A 6003-nucleotide genomic window follows, 5' to 3' on the forward strand; every position below is an offset into this window, starting at 1 on the left:
GGACAACCAACTGTTGTTTTCTGTAGAGCTTTTATTTTGTAAACAGTGCCTCTAGCATTAGCGGACAGCCAGGGCTTTTATTTTGTAGTACCTGCAGGTGCATTGTGGGTCAGTTCGTCCGGTACTTGCTGCGCTTTAATAATTGTCAATAATATCATTTAAGTTGTTGGAAGTTTATCCTGTGGTCGTTTTATTGTGTCTTTTGTCCTGATATTTCAGTGTGTTTTTTTTGTATTGTTCTTGTGGTCTTCTTTTTGCTGGGTCCTGATCCCAGTAAGCCTTTGAGTACTCTTTGTCATGTTGTTGGTGTGTCTGTCTCTTGTCCATGCTCTACTGCTTCATTTACTGTCAATACTGATGCCATCCTCTATTTTCATCTGAAGTAATCAGCCATTCCTGATCCATGTTGCTGCCTTCTCAACGCCAACAGGATCAATAGGAACAGGGCGTCCGACAAAAAATAGCGTATGGTATAAAAATATCATAGTATAGTATGTCGAAAAAGTAATAGTATAGTTTGTAGAAAAAATAAAAATTCATAATATAGTATGTCGAAAAAAATTGCATAGTATAGTATGTTTAAAAACAGTATAACATAGTATGTCGAAAAGGTATAAAAGTCATAGTATGTTGAAAAAATAAAAAAAAGTAGTAGTATAGTTGTGGAAAAAAAAGTCAAAGTATAGTATGTCAGTATAATATGTATAAAAAAAGTCAAAGTATAGTATGTCAGTATAATATGTATAAAAAAAGTCATGGTATTTAAAAAATCATATTAAAGTATGTTGAAAAAAATTCATTGTAAGTGGAAAAAATAAAAAGTCATGGTAATGTATGTCGAAAAAAGTAATAGTTTAGTATGTTGAAAAAAATAGCATGATATATTATGTTTAAAAACAGTATAAGATAGTATGTCGAACAAATTATAAAAGTCATGTATAGTATGTTGAAAAAAAAAAAAGTAGTATAGTTGTGGAAAAAATAAAAAAGGTCAGTATAATATGTTTAAAAAAAGTCATGGTATTTAAAAAATGATATTAAAGTATGTTGAAAAAATAATAAGTCATTGTATAGTATGTGGGAAAAAAACTCATAGTATAATAAGTGGAACATTTTTTAATGTCATAGTACATAGTAAACACGGTAAAAATGTACAACACAACATTAATCACACATTAAAGTAGTTCTAAAGCAGTGCGTTTTGTTTTGTGATTTGAATCTGGACAGATTGGTGCATCTCGGATGTGTTTGGGGGAGTGAGTTCCAGTGGCCGGGGACAGCTATGGAGAATGCTCGGTCTCCTCAGGTCCAGTGCTTGGTTCTTAGTGGTGGAGACAGGAGGTAAGTCATTAAAAAATCATAATATAGTATGTTGAAAAAGGTCGAAAAAATAAAAAATGTCAGTGTAGTATGTAGAAAAAAAAGTTATAGTATGTCATATAACAAGTTATCGTTTAGTATGCCATAAAAATGTCATAGTATAGTATGTCATGAAAAATATAGTATAGTATGTCGGAAAAAAAAGTCACAGTATACTATGTTGAAAATAGTCATAGTATGGTGTGTGGAAAAAAATGTCATGGTACAGTATACTATAAAAAGAGTATAGTATAGTATGTCGAATATGAAAAAAGTCATAGTATAGGATGTAGAAAAAAATCATAGTATAGTATGTTGAAAAAAATGGCATAGTATGCTATAAAAATAGGATGTTAAAAAAAATATTATAGTATAGCATTTAAAAAAGATCATAGTATAATATGTTAAAAAAATATCAAAGTACAGTATGTTATAAAAAAATCATAGAGTATGTTAAAAAAAATCATAGTAAACTATATTAAAAAATATCTAGGTTATAGTATGATAAAAAAAATGGCATAGTATACTTTGTTAAAAAATATCATAGTATAGTATTTAAAAAAAATATCAAAGAATTAAAAAAATGTCAGTTTAGTATGTTAAAAAATATAGTTAAGTATGTTAAAAAATATAATACTACTAGTATAGTATGTTGGAAAAAAATGATATAATGATAATGATATAATATTAAGAAAATATCAAAGTATAGTATGTAAAAAAATATATATAGTTTAGTATGTTAGAAAATATCATAGTATAGTATGTTAAAAAAATATTTTTGGTATTAATGCACCTTTCAGCAGCAGAGAGTTTAAGAAGCACCAGGGAAGATTGTGAATCACCATTGTTTTTATTATCACATTTCAATGTTTACAGACTCCATGACGAAGAACTTGGAGCCTTTCAGCCAGCACACTGATGAGGACCTGTGGAAGCTCAGGAGGAGGTTAGTATCTGATCAGCACACTCCAAGAGTTGAGCTTCTAGCTCTCATTGTCACATCTGTCAGACAAACAGTCACTCTGTGTTCCCCGCAGGTGCAGCTGAAGTCCGTGGCGGAGGAGATGGTTCTGGGTGAGTTGGGCTCCAGCTTCAGCGTGGGCCAGAGGCTGATGGTGTGGAGTAGTACTCCACTCTGTGTTAGAGTGGGGTACTACTTCACTCTGTGTTAGAGTGGGGTACTATGTAAGTCATGGTTTTTTATGTTATAAAAAAGACAGCGACGTACATTAAATTTAATCGTAGTTCAATGGCACTTAAATGCTAGGATTGAACTATGTTTAACTGGCATTTAACTCAGAATATGGCTGATGGTAGTTTATTCTTAATTAAATGCCAGTTAATTGTAGTTCAATGGTGGATGGTACTTAAAAATCTAGCACGTGTCTTTTGATGCTCTGAAGGAGGTTTTGGTCTCGACTTGGCTGCTGCAGAGCAGTTTTCCCCTTTCGCCAACTTTTCCTTTGTCTGGGACGGGTTTCCCAAGTGTAAGCGACTTGTCAGCTGTATGTTGGAAAAAATGTCATAGTATGCTCTAAAAATACGTCATAGTATATGTTGAAAAAACTGGCTTAGATGAAATTCAACTTTATTGTCATTGCACATAGTACAAGTACAACGAAATGCAGTTTTGCATCTAACCAGAGTGCAAACAAGACCTTATATAAAAATGAGGATATATCGGTGTATGTACATAGGCATATACAGTACATATATACAGATTGTAATTAAAATGTGTTGTATTCTGATGAATAATAGCTTAACTATAAGTTGCATTCTGATGGGACATTGTAGAACAAGTAATAAAAGTCACAGTATAGCTTTTCACGGTACTCAACGACACTTTACTCAAGTTAAACTGATCATAGCAAACAACACGCAACATTAATCGCACATTAAAAGGTGAGGTTTGTTTTGCGATTTGATTGCGGACAGATTGGCGCGTGACTTCCAGAGGGACGGGACAGCTGTGGAGAATGCCCTGTCGCCCCAGGTCTCGGTTCTTAGAGGCGGAGCCAGGAGGTTGGCATCACAGGAGCCGAGGCTGCGGGAAGTAATTCAAAAATCATAGTATATTTAATGTTAATTTATCACAGTTTTTTGTGGTAGTTTATTCTTTGTTTAATGCCAGTTAATCGTAGTTCAATGGCGGATGGTACTTAAAAATCTAGCATTTAAGTACCATCCGCCATTGAACTACGATTAACTGGCATTTAATTAAGAATAAACTACCATCAGCCATATTCTGAGTTAAATGCCAGTTAAACATACTTCAATCCTAGCATTTAAGTGCCAGTTAATCGTAGTTCAATGGCACTTAAATGCTAGGATTGAACTATGTTTAACTGGCATTTAACTCAGAATATGGCTGATGGTAGTTTATTCTTAATTAAATGCCAGTTAATTGTAGTTCAATGGCGGATGGTACTTAAAAATCTAGCACGTGTCTTTTGATGCTCTGAAGGAGGTTTTGGTCTCGACTTGGCTGCTGCAGAGCAGTTTTCCCCTTTCGCCAACTTTTCCTTTGTCTGGGACGGGTTTCCCAAGTGTAAGCGACTTGTCAGCTGTATGTTGGAAAAAATGTCATAGTATGCTCTAAAAATACGTCATAGTATATGTTGAAAAAACTGGCTTAGATGAAATTCAACTTTATTGTCATTGCACATAGTACAAGTACAACGAAATGCAGTTTTGCATCTAACCAGAGTGCAAACAAGACCTTATATAAAAATGAGGATATATCGGTGTATGTACATAGGCATATACAGTACATATATACAGATTGTAATTAAAATGTGTTGTATTCTGATGAATAATAGCTTAACTATAAGTTGCATTCTGATGGGACATTGTAGAACAAGTAATAAAAGTCACAGTATAGCTTTTCACGGTACTCAACGACACTTTACTCAAGTTAAACTGATCATAGCAAACAACACGTAACATTAATCGCACATTAAAAGGTGAGGTTTGTTTTGCGATTTGATTGCGGACAGATTGGCGCGTGACTTCCAGAGGGACGGGACAGCTGTGGAGAATGCCCTGTCGCCCCAGGTCTCGGTTCTTAGAGGCGGAGCCAGGAGGTTGGCATCACAGGAGCCGAGGCTGCGGGAAGTAATTCAAAAATCATAGTATATTTAATGTTAATTTATCACAGTTTTTTGTGGTAGTTTATTCTTTGTTTAATGCCAGTCAATCGTAGTTCAATGGCGGATGGTACTTAAAAATCTAGCATTTAAGTACCATCCGCCATTGAACTACGATTAACTGGCATTTAATTAAGAATAAACTACCATCAGCCATATTCTGAGTTAAATGCCAGTTAAACATACTTCAATCCTAGCATTTAAGTGCCAGTTAATCGTAGTTCAATGGCACTTAAATGCTAGGATTGAACTACGTTTAACTGGCATTTAACTCACAATATGGCTGACGGTAGTTTATTCTTAATTAAATGCCAGTTAATCGTAGTTCAATGGTGGATGGTACTTAAAAATCTAGCATGTGTCTTTTGATGCTCTGAAGGAGGTTTTGGTCTCGACTTGGCTGCCGCAGAGCAGTTTTCCCCTTTCGCCAACTTTTCCTTTGTCTGGGACGGGTTTCCCAAGTGTAAGCAACTTGTCAGCGGGTCCTCCCTGTTTGTAGAAACACAAATGGAGAGATAGTAGTTGCAGCATTAAAAAGGTAGACACTTTAATTCTAGTCCCTGTTAATTTAGAAGATTTTTACCAAGTGTCAAGTTACAAAGAGATGTCACGTTAATAGCGATTGGTCACATTAGGGTTTACAAAGTTAGGAAAGCAATGTTTAAGTCAAACCTGGATCGGCGCATTGGTAAGCAAGGTATATAAAAAGTCCAGTGCACACCCTCCACAATAAAAGAACAAAACATAAAGACCAAATAATGAGAAAACTAAAACCAGTGGTATCAAAACAATAAGTTACTACACATAAGCCAAAAGAGAACAATATAAGGTGTGGGAAAAGGTGCACCAAGCTGTTGCCTTACGGAGTTAAAAAAGCCTTTTTGTAAATTATGGAATAGCTTTTCACATCTATCAATCTATCAAAGTCGCTTAAAGGGTCATTTAATTGCTGTCTTGTAATTGCTTTTCCCCATGTTGTCCATGTATCTGTTTTTATGTTTTTTATTTTTTCCCACTCATAATGTTGTTTGGTTACGATTGCCCAGAAGTCATTATAGATATTTAAATCAACATCCTCCTCACAAACACTAACCATACACTTCCACGCAACACACACACACACACACACACACACACACTTATCTTTTTTGATATATTTACTGTATTGTTATTGTTATTATTTATATATATATATATATATATATATATATATATATATATATATATATATATATAACCCAGTGGGTTTTTTGCCTCTTCCTTCACTGTATATTATTCATTTATTTTTTTGTTATGTTGTATAGTCTGAAATTATGCAAAACAAATAAATAAACAAACACACAGTGCTGATTTGCATCTTAAATTACTTTTCAGGTTCCCAGCTTTCAGATGATGTACACCACTTCTACGGGACATCTACTGTTGACCTGCTATCTCCCCTTAAAGACCCCCCTGCACCCTCCTAAAAAAGACTAAAACTGGCCTATTTGTGGGTCTC

At 34.4% G+C, this 6003-nt stretch overlaps 1 long non-coding RNA gene and 1 pseudogene across 1 annotated transcript in view; one reads left to right on the forward strand and one right to left on the reverse strand.

The window, feature by feature from the left end:
* The first annotated feature begins 2156 nt into the window (after window positions 1-2156).
* Window positions 2157-6003, forward strand: part of LOC119483819 — a 32712-nt pseudogene continuing 28865 nt past the window's right edge.
* LOC119483875 overlaps window positions 4770-6003 on the reverse strand; it is a 28611-nt gene continuing 27377 nt past the window's right edge. Inside the window, exon 3 of the long non-coding RNA XR_005205833.1 lies at window positions 4770-4994. This is a non-coding gene — a long non-coding RNA (uncharacterized LOC119483875). The remainder of the gene's footprint in view (window positions 4995-6003) is intronic.

This window comes from Sebastes umbrosus, chromosome 24, assembly GCF_015220745.1.
Source record: "Sebastes umbrosus isolate fSebUmb1 chromosome 24, fSebUmb1.pri, whole genome shotgun sequence".
Taxonomy (NCBI): domain Eukaryota; kingdom Metazoa; phylum Chordata; class Actinopteri; order Perciformes; family Sebastidae; genus Sebastes; species Sebastes umbrosus.